This window comes from Rhyacophila brunnea, unplaced genomic scaffold (assembly GCF_057557595.1).
Source record: "Rhyacophila brunnea isolate RB1 unplaced genomic scaffold, BYU_Rbru_1.0 scaffold_17, whole genome shotgun sequence".
In the NCBI taxonomy this organism is placed as follows: Eukaryota; Metazoa; Arthropoda; class Insecta; order Trichoptera; family Rhyacophilidae; genus Rhyacophila; species Rhyacophila brunnea.
Window position 1 is genome coordinate 36835427 of NW_028232827.1, and position 19715 is coordinate 36855141.

Consider the following 19715-nt stretch of genomic DNA (forward strand, 5'->3'; position numbering starts at 1 on the left):
GATACTAAATCTTTATCGTCAAGTCATAATAGTAGTGGTTAACACATAATAATAGAAGACTTTTAAATCGTACAATATCGATAACTCTACCAGTGGCTTGCAAAATTAAAGGTTTTCAATCGTTATTATATTTACATAGTTTGACAGAATAATTAATATAACACATTAAAATTAAAGTGTGATAATATGTATTTTTAATTCGTTTTCTTATGCTCATTTCGGAAGACACCTAGTATAGCAATCTTCCAGTATTGCTTGGAATATAATTGATGTAAATGGAGAAGATCGATTTCGATATAACTTCCATTTAAATCACTGAATACAATAATATGGTCATAATGGATATATTATGTACTCAATTAAATCATACACAGTTATTTTACAACTCTACATATTTCGGCCTTCAATATTAAATTTAAAATTAATGAAATAAACTACTATCTGAAAATTAAGAGAACAAACAAATATTCGCGAAAAAGTAGAGTTCGGTAAGAACCTAAAATGGAAATGGGGTGGATAAATAACTCGACAAAGAAATAACCACTGAAAAAAATCTAGTACACCAGTGGTACCCAAAGTGTAGAAAATACCCGAAACGTAGACCTAGCTAGAAACAGCTGGATCAACAAGATACGAGTATGTAGTTAAGTTCTGTGAAAGTACATGATGTCGCAATACACAGGACACAACAGTCAATAGATTCAAGCTGATGATAATACTAATATAAAATGTAATAAAAATAATCATTAGTAATCAGTGATGTTCTTTTTATAATATAGCCGCGTTAAAAAAAATGATATCTTGCATGGGAAACTACACACATATTCAATATAAGGAATATCAAAATATGTTACAAAACATACAATTTTACTAGTTATATGTAAATTAAATACACTGTATATATTTAAAATTATACCATATATCTACCAAATAAATAAAGGCACTTCCCTGGACAGATGGCTAACAAATACTTCAGAGGTCAAGTAATATGACAGTTACTTTGATGACTATCGCCTTCTGTTCTGTCTTCAGGAATGAGATCTAAATGTTGAAAAATTATATCCTTCGAGTTGGGATAATCAACTGTATTCTGTAACAGTGTGCTATAAGTTGTGAAGTGTGTAACTATAACGTATATACTGTATGTATACCATACAATATTTGAGTTTGATAAACATTACCTTATCTACCAGAGGACGCATTCTCATGAGGTTAATCAGATAAGCTGAATGGTTAAATTATTAAACACAAATTTTTTACAGCTTTGCTGGAAATTATATTATTTAATTAAATGGTTTATTATATTTTTACTATCGCAAGTATTAAAATATTTCCATAAAAAATCTATACACATTAAGTATATAACTATAACATATTTCGCTCAATTTTTGAGCTCTATCAAGAATACGTACAAAAATTTTGATTTCAGTTGATATAATTATGCCGTGGTTATCGAAAGAGAGCAATAAAATGTGTTTTAATAAATTTAGCTGATGGTTATAATTTAGAAAATGAAAGGGAAACTTAACAATCTTATTTAGTATAAAAAATATTGGCTAACGACTCGTATTAACAAACTATACGTAGGTATAGAAATTTACGATTGAATTTATGTAGGGGTAGAAAAAGATCTATTAAATGTGGGTAAGGCATAGTTGTTAAAATTCAAAGTTATAGTTTAGATGATGGGGTGGGAAATTTGAATGGGTAAATAGTGAGGAATGCAGAGCAAGTCCGATTTAGAATATTTTTAATTATTGCTGTTAATCTTTTTTTTATTTCGGTACTCAAACTTGGAGGAGCAAAATATGTGTCGTAAAGAAATGAAGAGATAATTTTCCAAAGTAGCCAGCTTCATGAGTGCTTGATTTTAAGAACGTGCTAAATTCAACATCAAATCATTTAAAATGTACTAAATAATATAGAAATCAACAAATTCAGACAGGCTTATTTTAAAACAGTGTCAAATCTATTTCAACCAATCACGTCATGACGTTATCTCGAAGGCAGACGCTATCTAGTTGAATTACTTTCGTCATTGTGAAGGTAGTCATAGATACGACGTGTTTTCTATTTTGTAATAAACGCAAACTTTTTAGAAAAGAGGAATGATAATAATATCGCATTTTTCACGTTTTCACAAAGTGGATATGACCAAATTTGAAAACTACCCCTTGGTAATGTTGATAATAAATTTTACAAATTATACAAATTATATAACTATAAACGAATGCAGATGATTTTTTTTATATATATACATACATACCTAAGTATTCTTTTGAAAATTTAAAATTCTCAATAAGTGAAATATTTTGAAAATATAAAAAATAAGTAAGCAGAACCTTATAAATAAACCCCATTGATCGATCTAAAGTGAATATTTCGAAAACAAATTTGCCCCGGCCACAAAAGCAATTTTTGGTTCAATTACGCTCGACTTTTTTATATTATCATTCTTGAATGCATGGTAAACGAATAAAGTTGGTTCCACATAGATGCTGGACTTCGTATCACAAAGTGATTCCACTGGTGTAATAAACAGTAATAATATTTAGAAAGACGTTGAAGTAAATCCTTGTTCTTTTTATTAAGACGAAGATTAAATAGGGATATGTAATATCATCACCTCAATACTAACCAGATAACTTGATTTTAAATGTTTTTAGGAGAATTATTGAATATTATGATTCTACATTTCCTTCTCTACAAAACGGTAAAACTAGATAAGTCAGAAGTTAATGGGAACTGTATTAATTTTGTGTTTGAAAATATTAGATACTTACTTTAAAACCATAAATGCATTAATAAATAAAATAAAATATTTGCATTTTTTTCCATTCAATTTAACACTATTTAATTGTTCTCAATAAGACAAAGCACAATTTTTTATTTTCATTTTAAATAATAATTATGGTCTAGATTTATGTTAATCAAGTCAAGTTTAAATTTCATTTTCCCTACAAATTACCAAATCAGAGTTACCTAGTTGTAGTATTGAGGTGACGATATGAATGCAAAGCTAAAGTAAATTCACACTATTATAGTACGTAGGTATTTGACAAAGCAACAAACATTTCTATATAAAAAAAAAATGATTCACTTAAACAACAAATTTCATGATTATATTATTAAATATTTGTCGAGATAAACCCTAAAATTTGAATTTCGTTATGAGTAGAATGTTAATCTTTGCTATTCGGTGAATAACGTCATCAAATTGTCAATAGGTATATAAATAGTAGGTATTATGTCAAACGTAAATTATAACAAAATACCGAAGATTGTGGATATGCAAACAAAATTTTACGCGCCATATTTCAAGGCATATTATTTTTAAAATAATAGAATATTATTTATTATTTTCAAACAATCCCCCACAGATATAGGAAATTTAAAGTGACCAGAATCTTTCGATGAAACTCTCTCTACATCGTATTATTATTATTACATTGTTGAGGGAGCTTTGTCGGGATTCGAACCCATTGTGTCTGTGTGGACGGTGTGGCGTCAGCGCATTTGACCCGGACGTCTCAAGGTAGAACAAGTGTCAGAAATCACTGGCCTACAGGTTGATTTGAGAGCCATTTATGTGCACTATTATAGAGTAACCAAATTAAGGTAATGAGAAAGGTTGATTACCATATTTTTTTATTCAGCATATTATGAAGTTTTTTTTTAAATCCCTCTTTACGAGGAATGGTTTTAAGCCATTCGTCCGATCCATTGTACCAATTCCTACGGATCAAATACATATTGTAAAAAGTGATTTTTGGTAGAAGCCGGATTTGAATCCACACCTACGGTCTCAGAGTAATAATATAAAGAGAGTGGGTATAGTTCGTTAAAATGTAGCCGTGTTTCTATCGTACAACGCTAAGTAGAACCTCGATTTTATTATGATTAACTTAACTATGAAATGATATATCATCATGTTACAAATTTCTCACTAGTCGCCAATCGGAGACCGACAGTCGAGGTATCCGCACGTCAATTTGTTTTGTCATGGTGTCGGATGAAAATATTCTTAAATCGTGTAAAGATGACAAAAAAACTTTACGTGTGTACTTAAAAAAGAAACATGTCAATGAATATATTATTATTATTAGTAATATAACAATAAACATAACATTAAATGGACGCATGTTGGATTTTTATGACAAATTATATTTCGATCGGCACGCGTCATTTGCATAATCCGCGCATCGCCTAGCCACGATATTTTTAGACCATGCCTCAACTGAAGTATAGCCTTAACTTAACTACATAATAATATATGAAAACTAAACTCGATCGAGCTTGGTATCGCATATTATTACTGCGATACACGGACCAAAAGAAGTTTCCTAATAACAATGTTAAATACTTAGATTATAGAAAAATATAGATAGAGCTATTGCAAGTGTTTGTCCCTCAAAACATGACGAACTTTTTCAGGCACTTGCCTCGCCCCCTTCACGCTTCCTCCGCGACCCTTTCCTGGGTTATTCGAAAATATGTGTGACAGTGTGCGTGTCGCAGTGTTGCCAGATATCGAATATATATTCCAATGTTATAATTTTACAAGCGATGTTTTTATAAATTATATTATGGCAACACTAGCGTGTTGGCTATGCACTTGGTAAAACATTACTCACTAAAATCGGCTCTTGCGGAGGGCTTGGTTAAATAATAATAACAATATAAGCTAAGCTGTCAAAAAATGTATGATACAAAACTTTAATTAAAAATATGGTCCATATTATATTAGTAAAAAATTAAAAAATGTTAAATATTCAAAAGAAAAACTGATAGGTACCATAATAATATTATAGTGTACGTTATATTATTAGAGTTTATATATCACTTTGCACTCACCGTGTAGGTAGCAGAACAATATACAGCCTCCGTTCGTTCAAGAGGTCTAGAAAATAATTAGTTTTCTTTATAAGAAGGACGTTCTCGGAAGCTTTCTGTATTTAAACTCATACAAAACGCATGCAGCTTTTTTTATAATTTCACGCTATTATCAATAATATAAAATTAATGAAAGTACACATTAAGTAAATATAAATACTATAAAAAGTATGGCTTCAAACACGCCAAATTTATTAATTAATTTCTAATTTTTTATTATTATAAATATACACTGATCCGATTACTGTCACAATTCGCGGGTATTTTGGAATTCTTTGCTTTTCCATACTTATGGTACCACTGAATAATGATTTAGCTATAGCTATAATACTGGTGCATTTATAAGACTTTTTAAATATGGTCGTATCGACAAATACATCATAAGTTAATTGTAGACATTTCAATATGATAACTGGGTTAAATGGAGCTTTTAGTACCTAGTTTCTTGATAAGGAAGAACCATCAAGAGTTGAAACTGTGGTGGACCATAACCTTGGAAATTAACCTTTAAGATTAATTTGCGCGTTATCAATATTTGAAATCTGCAGCACCTCGGCCACAGTCATATAAGATAGGATAAGTATATGCTCAGGATATCAGTCCTATGCGACATTTCTTTTACCACGGGAAAAACTCGGCTATAAATCGCAGTTCTCAGTTCCCAATGAATACGACAAAATATTCATCAGAATCAGCACCGCCTTGCGCTACAAAGAATTTTCCAGGGTTTTTGCAAGGCGGTTTCATATGCCCTGGCCGAATTAAAATTAGCAATACCCGATGCGGTTAGAAAAATGTTTTTCAATAAGGCATATTTCTCAGCCAGCACAATTTTCATTTGACTAGCATCAAGTAGAGTAGTTTGCGTGCCAAAGTCCTTAAAGAAACCTCGATAGTAAATGCGAGGTATCCATGAAGGCATCTCGAAAAAGTAGCACCTCGGCCACATTGTGAGAGGGAAAAAAACGTAGCTATTAGAATATTTGTTAATTTATTTACATATAATTAATAATTAACTTTACAAATTACAAATTCAAGACGTTCACAACATTACATATAAAAAAGATACTTATAGAAACAATAGCTGTTGCTGCCAAAAGTTAGTAAGTCGATAATTTAGGTATTTAGAGTTGACAACAGATTAAGTATGTATATATATATTATATACTTATATAAATATGTATGCTAGAAAAAAATCAAGTTCATCCGATATGTAGAACATGCACATAAGCACAAAGAAATTCGCATTATAGGTCGGTACCTTATTTTAGAGGGATGTCAAACTTTCTTGTTAATGTACAGTACCTATATGAAATTACGCCAAATGTGCTAAGGAAATGTTATTTTCAAATTATATAGAACCATGTCCAATTAATAAACTCGTTATTACGCCACTGAAATATGTAAATATATAAGTGATTTGGTTAAGCACATGTATTGCCCGCCCAATTTACACTACCAATGGAAGATTAGGTATACGTCTTAATAGAATAAACAAGCGATACCTATACCCGATTTCTAAAACAGTTATAAAGAATACATAGGAAGTTCTAATTAATTTACACCGAGAAAGACGTAGTCAAATATGTATAGATATATCAACCGTATTTGTAGAAGAGGAATAAGAGAGGTATTGGCTTTTATTATTATAAGTTCTGATACAAGATACGACCAACCTGAATCATCAATTGTGATGTTTTACTATCGTTATGATGTCTTAGTAAAAACTAAAGCAACATCCAGCGAGAAACATTAATAAACCTGTAAATACGTGGAATATTTACGAGACTTTTAGTAGATCCATATTTTAAATAAATCGATTTTATAGTGTTGAAATAAATAAATGAATACCGTTCCCCCTTGTTAAAATACCCGGACACATTTTATAGCGGATAACTATAAAAATAACATAATATAACATGCCATAAAATACAAACTGCTTTCGGTGTCTGCGACATCTTAATATTGAGCAAGGTCTAAAGTTTTAAGAGCAATTAACTTATTTTTTTTGTGTAAGGCTAAGATTGGGTATCTATTACAATTTAATCAGAAAAAAATATATAATTAATATGTATTTTATCGCTGATTTTAATGAAGTAAACATAATTATTATAAACATACCATATAAGCGTGAAATTCGACAGTTTTGACAGAAAATATAACGTAGCTAGAGCGACGCCGAGTGAGACAAAACATTGCAATAGGCTTTGTGTAACAATAATTGATTTTTTTTTATTTTAACCATGCCCGATCCTAATAGGATAATTATTATGGTCATTGACAGAGTGGAGGTTTGTATTAACAGATTTTTGTTATTACGAGAAATGGATGTTATCCACTTGCTCAACCAATTTGGTCCATACTCTGACTCTAAACATAAATTAAAAACATTATGTGCATTTACGAGACCCAGGATTCAAACCTGGGACCCACAATATTTTAAACCGACGCGTAAACCGCTCAACTATCGTGGGTAAATTTACTCTATGTAATTCGTGCGCATTAGAAGAAATTGCAATATGCGCAATTTCAAGATTAAGTTGTCCCAATATACATAGTTATACATTAGCAGAATTAGCCAATACTTTTAACTTTTACTATAAAACTGAAGTATCAGTATGTACCTAATATAGACATATTTGTATTTTGATCAACGTTTTGACTCTGTCGATATCTTTGTCTATTTTTCTGTTTCTCTATTATGGTTTTTGTTCTGTTTTAACTCAAAAACTATGAGACCCGTATTGATGAAACTCGCAGTAGACTACAGTATTGTTATTAATTAACGACAGTTCCATATTGATATCTCTAAAGGTTCCAAAGTTATAAGATAAAACTTTGCTAATATAACGCATATACAAAAATAATTCATCGCAAATAGCCAATGTGGCCAGATAGCAGCGGTGGAATAGTGAGGTGAGGTGACGGTAGAAAGACGCGCGGCCTTAGTTCAGCTCTCACTGTAGCGTTATATTGACGTACCTATTCAAAGGCTCATAAGTCACAACATACCATCATGGAACGAATAGAGAGAATGGCGCGTGCCTATATAGCCAACCGTTGTCTATCCCATTAACTTAATTCATATCAAATTTTTTAATTTTAATTATCACCAACAGTCACTAGTAATGGATACCGTGATGTACCAGCTCGTATAAATTATGGTAGAAAATGAATGGTGAGTGGAAACATCAACTTTGCCTAATGTGTAATTTAACAAAAAAATCTTATCATTATTTAAATTTAATGTAATTTAAATAGATAGCAAAAAAGATTAATATTGTAATGTGACTCAATATTATATTATTATATATATGAAAATGTCACCGATATATGTAATTCCCACGGTCGATTTTCGTCTAATTCCAAATGTGACATTGCATTTTTAAATGCATCTTAAAATCATATTACACTGGTAGATTCGGAAATCAAATAGATCCAATGAAGAACAGATTATAATCTGAAAACTACTACCCATGTGCTAAGGCTTTAAAACTGGATTCATTATATTAATTTATGACGGTCAGGCCATAAAACGCCCATAAATACAAAACGCGACGAATATCCTCAAATATTACCGGTTGGACGATTTATATTCGCATTCCATCCTTACTCCTCACCTCTCTCAAATCCCAGTATTATTGTCACAAAACTAAGTGACCGGCAGTCACTGTGATGTAAATAACATTCAGTTACATCCACATAGTGGACGTGAGCGGGCTTCTGATAGCTTACCGTCGCAAGTAATTCAATTGAAAATACAGATTGATTCAGAAGTAGTTTGTCAGCTTGATAAGTATGACTGTCGGATACTCAATCATACAAATCATCATCATTCACCAACCTCATTATCATCCATAAACTGTGTACGATTCAAAGACCACGCGCGAGTGACAGTGCAACCAGACCAAGAAGCCATCATAAAGGTCAGTGTCTGGCATTCCGTTAAATCTCCCCCACCCCTAGATCCGGACTCCACTTCATCCTTCAAATTATACAGTCCTCTGCGAAAAGCGTCACCAATTACCAATATTATTTATTTACGTGACAAACTTTAATGCATAATATAATAAAAACAAAATTATGAATACACACCTATATTAAAATATTAATTAATGTCATATTTGTTCATACTCGAGAATCATAAAGATAACCCACTTCTATTATTTTGTGTTGCCTGGCATTTTTTTCTTTCGCTTAATGACTTACCTCTCATTAAGTCATAAACCAAAACTGCCATCAAAGTGTTGGTCTATGATAATTAGTGTATATTATTATTTTTCTGTTATATTATTCTATCTTATTAATCTGTTCTGTAGAAGACACCTAGTCACCAATATACTTAGTTATTTTTCAAATAGCTCTCCTGTAATATTGGCGGCTCTCGTGGTGCAGTGCGTAAGGCGCTGGCCTTCCATCCGGAAGCTCTGGGCTTGATTCCGGTGAGGACACAATAAATATTAATTATGTGATTTTTCCAAAGCCTGGGTGTTTGTGATTGTTTCACTTCTATTAATAAATACACTACTGTCATTGTGCCTCTGGCCGGTTGTAGTGTTAAAAATATGTATATGGTACAAGTCGGTTATAGGGAAGCCAGCGGCAAACACATTTTGAAAATAGTCGACATACTGGATTATTTGCTTGGTTGGGTTAGTTTAGGTTACGTTAAGTTAGGTTAGGTTAGATTTTCATTCTTGAATTCATGAATTTTGCCAAAATTGGCTATGACAATTAGCGGGGTTCCTTACTGGCTTCCCTGTAACCGACTTGTATCATATATATTATAATATATAACATATAATATATGTAATTTTATTAATAACTACAAAATATCACTAACGTCCTTTTGTTGAGGCTATGTAATTGGATATTATATTTATTATTATTACTATGCTTGGAATGACTGTACTCATATAAATTTTAAAAGTTGCAATTATTTTTTTAGTAAAATCTAAATATAATGTATGATTGTTTCTTTCGATTTTGTTTCTGCATTGTTAGTTGTTCAAATAAAATACATTTGCCATGATTCAAAAATAGCGATAGAAATCTTTGAAATAAAAAAAAACCTACTTAGTTGTCAGATAAAAACATTACAGACAAGACGCAGGCCAATACAAACAAAAAAAAACAAAAGAAATACTATGAAACACCTGTTATTTCGAATGTCACTTTCAAAACAAAACAAAATCGCGCGAACGGAATTCTGTTCCAGATTTAAAAGTTTGAACAATACGACACAAAAAAAATGGCGAATAATGATTGAGATGGCTGGCGGCTGCTACATTTTAATGCATATGACATTTTAGACTAAAATTGACGGTAGCATTATGTAGAATGTAGATAATTTGTTTTGCAACCAATTTTATCGATTGCCTGTAAGATAAAAATGATAAATAAACAGATCTTTGGTAGATAAAAACACAAAATAAATTAATATTTACTAAGACATTGAATTTATTTATTTTTGAAAATGTTACGGACATTACAAATCATTATTAAAAAAAAATATTTAAGACTTTCATAGCATTGAAAAAAAGAATAAATATAAAGGATTTTTTGGGATTAATAATGAATTGTGAATCTATTCGATGGTAATGAGTAAACCTATCATTATTTTAATATTATTAAGTAGGTTTAAAACAATGGTCTTAAAAACACATATACTTTTTGACATGTGACACAACCCCTGAATACTTCACCGTATTAATAATAAACCGGCTTCATTAAAGAAAATACACCCGTAGCCACTTTGTACGTTTACTGTTCTGTAGCTTACAATAAACATGATCAAAAAAATACATTTTACAGTACAGTGAATAAAAATTTGACGGAGTAACCTGACCGTATTTTAAATTTTAATTCTTTTTAAATACCTTCCAATCAAGCTGCTACGAAGTAAGTGGAATAATTCTATTCATATCAGATGTAAGTTGATTAAATATATCCATTGCTTTACAAATGGGAGGATAGTTATTCTTGTTTTTTCACAGTTATCTCATTCGCTGCTGACTAGATAATTATTTTTTAATTATTACCTTTAAAATGCACGTTAATTACATCGATCGGCCGCCTGGTCATTACGCGCCAGGTGCGTCTTCAGCGTCCAAAGTATTAAGATAGACAATAATTATGATAGTCCAGATCAACGCACGGTCAAGTCCCAAGACCGTACCCGTGATCATTGCGCGAGCTAGAGTGCTGTACTTTGGCAGAAATGTAACCCTTTATCGGCCTGATTCTCTTAATACTTACAAGCTGAACTTCACATGATTATAATAAACAATAAAAAAAATGATACAGAATCGCCACTTAACTCATTTAGTGCCAACACTACGACTGGCGCGTTTGGAGTCATTGGTAAGTAAGTAGCCTAATAATAAGGTTCGTTTACTCTACCGCCTAATCCTAACGTACTGGCCTAAAACAAACATACAAAATTATCGTGCAGTTCTATAGTTTTGACAGAAAATAATCGGAACGACACCAAATGATATAAAACGATGTAATAGGTGTGATGTAAGTGCAGTCAACAATAACATCCTTGGCAATAATCACATTCTTCTTACGTACGTAATTTTATGCACTAAAAAATTGCATCTGTGCATAGTCAAAACTCAATTTTCCACTACACAGTGTAAAAAATATTCTTATACGTCATAAACAATTTCTGTATTGAATTTATTTTGTACAACGGAATGGTAAAAATTTGATACAAACTACAAACATTCTTCATACAACTTTTCTCATATCGTCACTGTTCTGGCAGAAGACACTAATTCGAAAAAATGACATATTGAGTTAGATAAACCAAAATGTTCCTTATTTCAAACTTTACCGTTTGGAAACCTTCTTAATAAATAAACAGTCTTTATTTTAAAGTCATCCTTTTTACGATTACTTAATAAACTCACATGATAGACCATTTCAAACATTTTAATAACTTCAAAGTCAAATTACTCAAAACTAGTATTCTCCAGTTAGTGTGTTCTGCCAGAACAGAGACGAATGTATTGCCATTCTGAATAAATCATGAGTTGATAATTTATACACCTAAGTTTTCATAACAAATAAAAACCTATAATACATGTTGTTTTAATTAAGATTCAATAAGAGCGTCGTCGATTTTTTTGCTAGATAATAAATTATCCATAGGCAATGTTCCCCGAAATTCAGTAGGCGTTATTCTATGGTAGAAAAAAGTGTACTTATCACAATTATTTCCATAACAAGTATGTGCGTAAGTACTAAAAGCTATTTACTGTTTTTTTTTAATCATTGTTACTTGGACAAATATTGTTTTAGAAATAACACACACACGATTATCTTTTTAAGTTATCATTGTTTTTTTAACGTTTTTATTAGCTCGTATTCTTATTTTTCCGGTGGTTGTTTGTCCAGTACAAATTTTGAAATCGATTTTTAACTAACTTCCCGACTAGCTAGACATCTGAAACTTTTAGAATATATCAGAACACGATGCCAATGCATTCTTTTTTTACTTTTAGCCATCTTTAAGCATAATTGAATTCATTTTCAGTTAATTCTGTTTTGTATGAAAAGTTATTTCAGAAAAATCCGTAAAAAGTAAGACAATTATTGGTTGCTAAGGGGGTGGTCCTAGCAACTTAATTATTAATATATACGTGCGTTACTATAGAAATCAAAATGAAATGTCAAAATGACATTTCAGTATTCTATATGTGTTTGTTTTTTATTTACTTCATATCAAGTTTAAGCATATTGAGCATAATAATTCAACAGATTTAAAAACGTTGTATATAAAAAGTTCTTTTTATCTTGTAATATGCGATGTATAGTTATATCCGATGTATAGTTATAAAAAAACTGGTTTTGTACTAAGATGTTCTCAATTGTTTAACAACACAATATTAATTATACTATTTTCGATGACAATTAATGTTAATCCGAATATGGAACAGTGTACAAAAATATTGTAGTAAGGGGGGACATGCTCGCGCGTAGATCAAAATGGAGCTTTTATTGCATTTTCAAACCATGATCCTGGACATTCCTTAAACGTAGTAGATAATCTATTTATATAATTTTGAAGCCTTATTATCATTTATATTTATTTTAAACATTTGATGACTGCATAAAGTATTTTTATTACATAAAATAGTATTCTTTTAAACCTCGCGCTCTAATGTTTTAGAATATAGTCATATTTCGGTACATGAATGTGCAGTGGTGTTAAGATTTTTTACATTTATTAATTTTTAAACGCATTTATAAAACCATTAGTATAATTTATGACGAGATAATTTTAGTAAAATATTCACAATAAAAAAATATATTGATAATCTCTGTGATCTCAAATTTTACAAGAATTAGGCATTTTATTATTCAAAAAATCGGCAAGATTAACACATTTGAAGATAATTCTAAAGATAATAATTATAAGCTATGTCTTTGAACATTCAAGTTTGATAAACATCTTACGAATAATGATTGCTTTATAATAATTATTGACCTAAGAATACTGTAGTGTTTTTTTGAAATACGCCATTTCTTTTGGCATTCCCCAGTGGTTAAGCTACAACATACGGCCGTAGCCATAGTTATTTTAGGTACATGTTCAAACACGCGCGTTAATATCATTTTACTCCCTACTTCAATTATAGTTTGTCAATTTATTGCAATTTATAAAATAAAAGAAAAAAAAAGTTTGAAAATACAATAAAAATTCAATTTTGACCTACGCTGAGCATGTGGGCCGTTAATATTAATTTGTAACTGTTTTACACCCCGTTCACACGTGCAGAGATTTGCTGCTGACAGTACGTATCATCGCGGCCACAACAAAAAAATGCACGTGTAAACACGTATTATCGTACAAATTGCAAGATTGCATGCATGAATCAAAAAAGTTCAGAAGCTTCTGAATTTTCACTCATCAATTGGACAGTGCAATATCTGCGCCTGCTCAGTAGAACGATAGTAGCGAACCTGCCGGTAAAAAAAAACAAACTAAAATGCACACTATTGGTGCAAGTAAATCAATGGACGTGTACAGGCGCTATTATTACCAATTGATAATATTATCATAATGACGAAATTATGGAAATATGTACGAGACATAAAAATATACAACTGACATAATTGTTATTTCTAACACTATATTTATAATTACTCTGTAAATAAATTATAAAAAAATCACCCACAATCAAAGAATTTAGACTTTAAGTAGAAGAGCCATATACGTTATTTCCGTGTAGAGATGGCCTTTTGAATATTTCTATTTTCAATGATTAATAAACTCACATTATTTATTATTTTATTTTATCAATAAAAAGCGCAGTATGTAATATAATATCCATACTTAGTTTTAGGATATTTTTTTACACACAACATAAATAATTTGTTTTTAGCGCGACATTGTACTTATACATTTTTTAAGTTTTTTTATAGCTCAACACAATACTAGGTACCTACCTAATAACTTGAATATGAATTAAGGCGAATACTTCACCTACTAGACTACTAGAGACATTTAGCAGAAAAATACTAACCTTTAAATTTGATTTTTTTTTTGATAATTTACATTTTAAAGTATTTTAATTGATAAATGCCTATGTACGTATCTAAAAACATTAAAAAGAAAAATGAAACGTTATAAAATGTGAGTTTGTTAAATCCAATCTTATTATTTCATAATATTTTATGGTCATGTTGATTTATAAAATTTGGTTTATCAAGTTCAAATGACAAATTCATAGTCTTATTTTTTTATATTTACTATAAAAAACATCGATAAATAAATATATATATACTTAACATGTTTATTTATATCAAATCTAATTTTTGTATGGTTAAAATAGTTAAGCACGAATAAATAAAAAAAGTATTTCAAGTTATATTTTATATGAAATCGTTTCTTTTAAATAAATATAAAAACATCAAAATTATGAACTGAAAATCTTTTCTGTCCATTAGACAAACTTAATAAACTAAACATAGAAAATAAACGTGAGAATAAAAAAATAATATGACGGAATCACGGGGAGGGGGTAAATATCGATCTTCTCAATGTTTTTAGATAACGTATTTATTAATTAAAGTCCTTTAAAATGTAAATTGTCAACAAAATCTCTAAAATTGCAAGCTTCGTATTTTTCCTCTAAGTGCCTATGAATGGTAAGTAGAGTATTCACATTAAGATTAATATTTCTAATAATTATATTCATATTAAGTTGCTCACAAAGTTATTTACCATACCCGCCCGCTCAGAAATTTTATAATTGAATAAATTATTTATTGATATTTTGATTTGTCAATCTAGAAACGACCTCACTCTAGTCACAGCAATCGAACCCGGAATCTATCGCACCACATCACCTGCTTAAATGTCACTGGATCAAAATAGGCAGGGGCTATTAAATATTAATATAGCTATTAATTATTATTATGTGGTTAAGTTATTTTGACTCTAACACTATAACTAATATATAGGAGAAAGTAAATCAAATGCAAAGTCTGATATCAGTAAATTGGAGTATTTAGTAGAGATGCTTTTTGCCCTTTGCGACTATATAGCTTCTTATTATTTCTTGTTATAAATCAGCCATGTCCAGCGCGTCGACCACAGATGGATTTTGTTGAGTTGTACCATAAACCATATGAATTTAGTCGTGAATATCTACAAAGCATGTACATTTTAGTTTTAACATAAAATGATTTCATTTTTATCATTGGCGGCGATGCATTTGAAACTGTGGATTCACTTGGTTAACTAAGGTCCGTTTAGATAAAAATTAGTGACATAAGTGACAAAATAAATCGCCGGATCACCCTCGCCAACATGTGCTATTTTGGTCATTTGAAGACTAAAATGTCTGTCATGTCACATGTTTGAAGAACAAGATACTCTCAAGGAAAACCAAAACAACCTTATGTAAAACACTCACACACATTATAAAACAGGATGAGAAAAATGTTTATATCTTTGAGGTGAGTTTTGAGAAGAATCTTTGGGGCTTTTCAAGAAGATGGCATTTAAAGGTCATGGTGTAGTGAGGAGCTGTACACACTTTATGAGAGTTAAAAGATCACGTGGCATATGAAAATTCAGATGTTGTATCCGCCAACTGTATAGAATGACGAAGGATATACCTGTAAGGCGGGCTATACACGCAATCCCTGAGTGCAAGAGAAGACCTGAACAGCCGAAATTGAGATAGTTGGACTGCGCCATATGAAATTTAAGAATTCTCGGTTAAAGCAATCGGAGAGTCTCGGCGCGGAAGTATGATAAATGACAATAAGGGAAGAATTAACAATTTTTTATTTCTTTAACCAGCTTACGTGAAAGTAATTTTTTATTAAAATGAAGCATGAGAAATCCCGCGTATATTTAGTATGTATCGAATAAAAAATTGTAATATTTACTTATTGATAAGATAATAGTAAAATTTGGCTAACGTAAGACGTCAGTTACGATAACTTTACAATATATTTTAAAAACCTTAATTGATCATTTTACAATTTTTGAAAATTGGAGTTCCACTCAGTTCAAAAAGGATAAGTGTACTTCTGAGATTTTTAAGAATTATGTATTTTCGACAAGTAATTTCTGCAAGACTCGTAGACGAATTCACACCTGCGGCCGCAGAAAATAACGCTGTACTAACTAAAGCAATATAGGATAAAAATCTAAATGTCAGTTTAATATCTCTGCTGATTCACAAGCAAACAAGCACTCACCTACATCATAAAGGCCAACGCATTGTCACAAGATGGAAGGTCGAAGTATCAACCTTTTTACAAGTCAATCGGAAAACACGGCAGCCAACATATTCAATAAATAATTGACGAATTTGTATGCTACAGTAGTAATATGCTTTGATCAAAAAAAACTAAACAAGATCCTGAATTTAAACCTATTCGATAAATCAACGACCACGTGATAATGTTGTTAATTGGTTTCGGTTCTCAATAGACAATGTAATATATTTATGTCCATGTACATATTATTATAATATAGTGTATACATACCAGTATAAGACTTTGTAAATAATATGTTAAATTGAAGTTTCCTTTATTAATATTGACCCTTAATACAGTATGAAAATTAAGACGAAAATAAGTTAGTGAAAATAATGATTAAATTAGCTGATTTGCATTGGATATTCATTTATCTTCTTTTTGGTCGTACACTCATGGCTGAGGATCGTGACCACATTTGAATTTCGCCATACTTTGAGCGATCAAAACTTTCCATCCTTCTCGCAGACGCTCTTCCTCTGCTTCGACTTCTGTTTTTGTTTTATGATTACAACATATTAGGTCCATTCTCTGGATTCAAACACACATTGAAAAACAACATTTGAATTTTTGTCAGACCTGTGATTTTAACCCAGAACCCACGACATTACAAATCTGACGTGTATCTGCTCGGCCATCGTGGCCGTTATCACCTGACCGAATATACGATTTTTACTTTTCCATAGGTAACTACTTTATAGTCTCGATAAAAAATAACTGTCTTACACTGAAAAATATTAAATTATATATAAATCGTACGGAAAGAGATGACTGTATACTATACGGTCATCTCGATAGCACTGCGATGAAAAAAATACGCGTTGTTCGTGGAACATTGCAGATAATAATTTCCTTCAAGAATGAAAACCTAACCTAACCTAACAAATAATGCAGTAAATATATCGGCTTGTTTCAAAATTTGTTTGCCGCTGGCTTTCTGTAAACCAACAAGAACCGCTTTTTATTTAGAAATGAATAATTTTAACTCAGTATTAGACAACCCAAAGAAGTTGGATGGTCTTTAATATACGACAATATGTTTCTGATACAATATTTCACGGTGTGATACGGCAAACTACAAATTTCCGTACACATTATGTATAATATCTATCCATCATTTTGGCACTACAATCCAATTTTGATCTTCGCCTAAAATAACACACACTTTTTTAAGGCTATACCTCAGCTGAGGTATGATCTAAAATGATCTTGACGATTGTGCAAATGACGCGAGCCGAACGAAATATAATTTGTCATAAAAATCCAACATGCGTCCATTTAATGTTATGTTTATTGTTATTATATTACTAATAATAATAGTATATTCATTGAGATGTTTTCTTTTTCAAGTAAATGGGTAACGTTTTTTAGTCATCTTCGCACGATTTAAGAATTAATACCCCCGTCGCCATCACGAAACAAATTGACGTGTTCACAGCTCGACTTTCGCTCTCCGATTGCCAGCGAGTCCAAAATTTCGTCGCACTTATAGTTGAAAATTATTTGCCGTTTCACTTATATACGCTCTTAATATCTAATGTATTAAATAGTTAAAATTTGTTTATCAATTAAATAATCAAAATGATCAATGATGTCTTACAAATTGCTCGAACTATCGTAACGCCAATTTTAATAGAGTTGTGTAACAAATTCGCGGTGTACTTAATAATCACTTTAAAAAGGCTACAGTTACTCAAAACGACTGTGACCTTTCCGAAAAAACGGTTAAAATCACCTCACAATAATGGAAGGTGTTCGAAATGTAAAAATAATTATTGCCGTCTGGGATAGGTACACCTTTAGTTTGCAAACAAAGTAGTTTTAGGTTCCATTTTCCATTGTCTCGAGCGTGCATAAAACTGCAAACTGAATACGGTGATACTGTGGGAATTCATATTTTTGCATATAATAACAAAAAAAAATGTTTCGTACATATTTTGATTGATGCTCGTTTTACACAGTTTTTGTTTTGCGTAGTGTTTCAAAATGTCAGCGATTTTCGGCCGTTCACAAAAGTTGTCAGTTTCTCTTTAAACATCATACTTAATAAAAAAAAATGCTAGTTTAGTTATATATACGACGCAATAGTTGTGGCCATATTGTAATCCTTGACCTTGTTCACATTTTTTTTATAATACAAAGAAATCTATCAATATTAATTATATATTTAATACAAACAATATATTATAGCATAATAATTAATCCACTTAATTTAATAAAGATCAAGACTGATTACGTCCACTCAAATAGACTTTGACAATTTATAAGTTGAGTAGATCACTACTGATTAAAAATATGTGGATTAAGTACCATTTTAAATGGGGTTTCTGCCAAAAGTTGATAAGTCAATTATTTAGGTATTTAGAGTTAACAACGGATTAAGTTTCTATATATAAATACGTATTCTATAAAAAAATCATGATCATAAAGTATATAGAACATGTACATAAAGCAAAAAGAAATTAACATTATGCCTGATTTCAGAGGGGGTGCCAAACTTTAAACTGCAATTATTACTTCATAACATGATTTTGAGACTTACCAACTTTTGGCAGTAATCCCACAATTGATTGTGTTGTAATTTAATTCATTTACGCAAAATCATACCGCAAAGAATCGACAGTTGTTAAAACTATCAAAGTAGATTATTATTATTAAATTTACACACGTACTCATAGTCAATAATTTAACGAAATAACTTCAAGTATTATCAGGGCAATCCAAAAATATTATCAATTATTTCTGTAACTGGTGGGAATTCATAAAAACAATAAATTAAACTCTAATGGATTTAAGTTTTGTACTATTCCATTTGATTCGTTTTTTGTGACCCGGGTTTCGCATTTCGGCATCTTCATACACTATGTACACTCACCAAAAGGCAAATACACACTGACAACGAATACTATTAACTCTAACTTATACAACAAATTAATACAATAAAGTAGGTAAACACTTTATCATCTACCTATTAAGTTGAGGATCTTAATAAAAATATATAACAAACAAATTATGAATAGTTGAAATGTTTGTAA

General features: G+C 30.7%; 1 protein-coding gene across 2 annotated transcripts in view; it reads right to left on the bottom strand.

Moving 5' to 3' along the window:
- Samuel (SAM-motif ubiquitously expressed punctatedly localized protein) overlaps window positions 1-19715 on the bottom strand; it is a 277721-nt gene that overhangs the window by 218635 nt on the left and 39371 nt on the right. The window lies entirely within an intron of this gene.